This window comes from Oncorhynchus gorbuscha, linkage group LG02 (genome assembly GCF_021184085.1).
Source record: "Oncorhynchus gorbuscha isolate QuinsamMale2020 ecotype Even-year linkage group LG02, OgorEven_v1.0, whole genome shotgun sequence".
NCBI lineage: Eukaryota > Metazoa > Chordata > Actinopteri > Salmoniformes > Salmonidae > Oncorhynchus > Oncorhynchus gorbuscha.
In genome coordinates this window covers 48714678-48718427 of record NC_060174.1, presented here as the reverse complement: position 1 = coordinate 48718427, position 3750 = coordinate 48714678, and the positions used below count along the sequence as shown (strand labels likewise).

The following is a 3750-nucleotide window of genomic DNA, read 5'->3' as shown; positions in this document are numbered from 1 at the left end:
ATCATGGCGCTCGGAGAACAGCAGTGCGTGTCGCCATGAAACCCAGCCAAGGAAACACAGCTGCAGCACAGAAGTTCCGGGCTTCAACTTGGCGCTCAACAAAGGGTTCATAAATAAACTTAGCTGTCGGATGGCAGTTTTAGCATCTCCAGGGGCAGGATAAATGGCACATGAACTTTTGAAACCCCTCTATAAAGAAAAACTAGAGGAACATCCCAATAGGGTTTCTAATCAGGTGTTCTCTGTAACTGAATATATGTCATTTTCTTTGATTTTTAAATCTCATTCATTATTATTTACAAATAAGCAAATGCAAAAAGAATAAACGTGTAAAAATGTATACCTAATTTTGTCTTGTGCATGTTATTTGAAGAAATACAAATATAATTTAGATTCAAATCCAATCTGATGCTAATAAGGCTATTGTGTTAACCTCAGCAGAGCTCCTTGCCCAGAATCTTGTCATCTCTTCAGCTCCCCCATGTCTGAATAGGAATGAACCACAATTCCATATGGATGAAAGCAGTGCTGTGGATTTAGCTTGCAGCTCCATACCTCGGATTTCTCTCTGTGGTTCCAGGAAGGTCTCTCCCATTGAGACGAACACCTCTGAGTCAATGGCCAGGTCCCCAGCTAGAGAAGCCTCTGTACCGTTGGACAAGGAATATCCTTCTGGCTGCAGAGTTCAGCTTCAGTTTAGATGTGCACTCCTCCAGATGCTGAAACATCAACAAGCATCATTAGTATTCAAGGGGGCTTTGGAGAAATTCTAAATGTCAAGGTCTTAGTCTTTTCAAGAAAACATTTGTGAATGAGGTAGAGAGGAACTTCACCATGGTAATGTTAGAAGCAGAGGTTTGTCTTGTCCCATTCTTGCAGGAAATCACTCTGATGGTTTGCGGCAGGCGCAGGAAGATGGGAGGCTTCCCGGCAGATATGATTCTTAACTTCTTGGTGACGGGGCAGTATTTTCACTTCCGGATGAAATGCATGCCCAAATTCAACTGCCTGCTACTCATCCCCAGAAGATAAGATATGCATATCATTATATATATATCATCGTATATTTGGATAGTAAACACTATGACGTTTCTAAAACTGTTTGAATCCTGTCTGTGAGTATAACAGAACTTATTTAGCAGGCAAAACCCAGAGGACAAACCATTCAGACTTTTTTTTGGAGGTCACTCTCTTTTCAATGGGCTTTCATTGGGAATCCACATTTCTATGTGACATTCTTGCAGTTCCTATTGCTTCCACTGGATGTCAACAGTCTATAGAAATTGGTTGAGGTTATTCCTTTGTGTAATGAAGAAGTACGGCCATCTTGAACGAGGGTCACTTGAAGTGTACTGTTAGATAGAGGCGCGTGACCAGAAAGCATGCAACAGTTTGTTTTCTTCCTGTATTGAACACAGATCATCCCGTCTTTAATTGTATTGCTTATTTACATTAAAAATACCTAAAGTTGTATTACAAAAGTAGTTTGAAATGTTTTGGCAAAGTTTACAGGTAACTTTTGAGATATTTTGTAATCACGTTGCGCAAGTTGGAACCGGTGTTTTTCTGGATCAAACGTGCCAAATAAATAGACATTTTGGATATATATCGACGGAATTAATCGAACAAAAGGACCATTTGTGAAGTTTATGGGACATATTGGAGTGCCAACAAAAGAAGCTCGTCAAAGCTAAGGCATGAATTATATTTTTATTTCTGTGTTTTGTGTCGTGCCTGCAGGGTTGAAATATGGTTTCTCTCTGTGTTTACGGAGGTGCTATCCTCAGATAATTGCATTGTTTGCTTTTACTGAAAAGCCTTTTTGAAATCTGACATGTTGGCTGGATTCAATACAAGTGTAGCTATAATTTGCTATCTTGCATGTGTGATTTGACGAAAGTTTAATTTTTATAGTAATTTATTTGATTTTGGTGCTCTGCATTTTCCCTGGCTCTTGGCTAGGTGGGACGCTAGCGTCCCACATATCCCAGAGAGGTTAATAAATAATAGAGAGAAATAAAACAACTTTGCTACACACACACCATGCCTACTGTACACGTCATGTCAAAATGTAATATGATCCTAACATTTATTTTAGTACATCAAGTGAATATTTAGAGGATTTTTTCTTTAGTATTGTAGGTGATGGTCATACGTGCAGTACTACACTACCCTACAGTAGATGGGACTTGGGGATGGTATAGATGAGGTGGAAAGACAATATAGTTCTGGGTACCTGACTCCAGAGACAGGGGTACTATGGGTTCAATCTTCCATGGGGTGGGGGTCCTGAACACGACTGCTTCTTTACCGTGTGCATGCCACTCTCTTTAAGGTCAAAGGTTGTCGGAGCATGGTGCTTTTTCCTCCTCCAAGAGCCCCCGTTGCCAGCATATGGGGAGGAGGATTCCCTGTAGTCAGAAGAACACAAGACAATGATAGATTGTACCTTATCTCTGTCATGTTTTGTCATAGATTGTCATGTCTTGTCCCTGTGCTTTCTCTTCTATTCGTTTCCCCCTGCTGGTCTTATTAGGTTCTTTCCCTCTCTCTCTCTCTCTCTCTCTCTCTCTCTCTCTCTCTCTCTCTCTCTCTCTCTCTCTCTCTCTCTCTCTCTCTATCGTTCCGTTCCTGCTCCCAGCTGTTCCTCATTCTCCTAACTACCTCATTTACTCCTTCACACCTGTTCCCTATTTTGCCCTCTGATTAGAGTCCCTATTTCTCCCTCTGTTTCCGCTTCTGTCCTTGTCGGATCCTTGTTTGATGTTTGCTGTTCGCTGTGTACTTGTTCCGTCCTGTCGTGTTTTTGCCTTCATCAGATGCTGCGTGTGAGCAGGTGTCTCTATCAGCTACGGCCTGCTCCAACCCGAAGCGACCTGCAGTCTGTGGCCGCTTCTCCTGTTGTTCCCCTCTACAGACTAGAGGATTTCTGTTATTCCTGTTTGGACATTACCTGTGAAAGATTTCAGGATTAGTCGTTTTCTGTTAAGACTGGAATAAACTCTGTTTCTGTTAAGTCGCTTTGGGTCCTAATTCACCTGCATAACAATCTCATACTGTACTTTACAAAAGCTATGAGACAATCCTTTACATTTAAGCACGTTTTTGTGATTAAGTGTGGTGAAAAGGAACACTTTGTACATTAATTAAAGTTCATGGGATTTTGCAATAATAGATCACACCTGTCCTTCCTTTCTATAAAAGCATTCCCTCACATGCACCATCAAGTGGTTGTATACCTAACCCCCACTCTAGTCAGTTTGCCTGCTCTCCGGAACCATTCCCTCATGAGGTCAGAGATTCCATTGAAAAACAAAACAAAAAGAGAAAGTTGGCTCCTCCACTGTGACAACTTACTCCAGGACAGGTATGCAGTTTGGGCCTATGAGGCAGCACTCTGGTGGTAAATTCACTCCATGGATAATGATAGTTGGCAGGGGCGCAGCCATTCCCTCTGGCTCCCAGGCAAACGGCTGTCGGTCAAACTCCCCTCCTTTGCCTCTCCCTTCATTCTGCCGATGGAACTATTGTGAGAAATTTGTATTGGCTGGTAATGCTGTGTGGACACAGTGTTTCACGCTGCGACATAACTCTTTAATCCGTCATTACTCACGTGTGTCTCTTTCTCTCCGTGCTCCGCTGGTCTACCTCGGTATCATCGCAGGTGCTGCAGAGACCTTTGCAACAAGTGCATTCTCTCCCTGGTCCTCTTTCACTCTCTGACATGTAGGGGGTATGCCATCTTGTGTT

General features: G+C 42.4%; 1 long non-coding RNA gene across 1 annotated transcript; it reads right to left on the bottom strand.

Moving 5' to 3' along the window:
* Positions 1-598: 598 nt before the first annotated feature.
* On the bottom strand, positions 599-2404 carry LOC123995356. Its single transcript, XR_006831819.1, has 3 exons — positions 2237-2404; positions 834-1011; positions 599-719 (listed from the first exon to the last, which is right to left on the bottom strand). It is a non-coding gene; the product is annotated as an uncharacterized LOC123995356 (long non-coding RNA).
* Positions 2405-3750: the final 1346 nt, after the last annotated feature.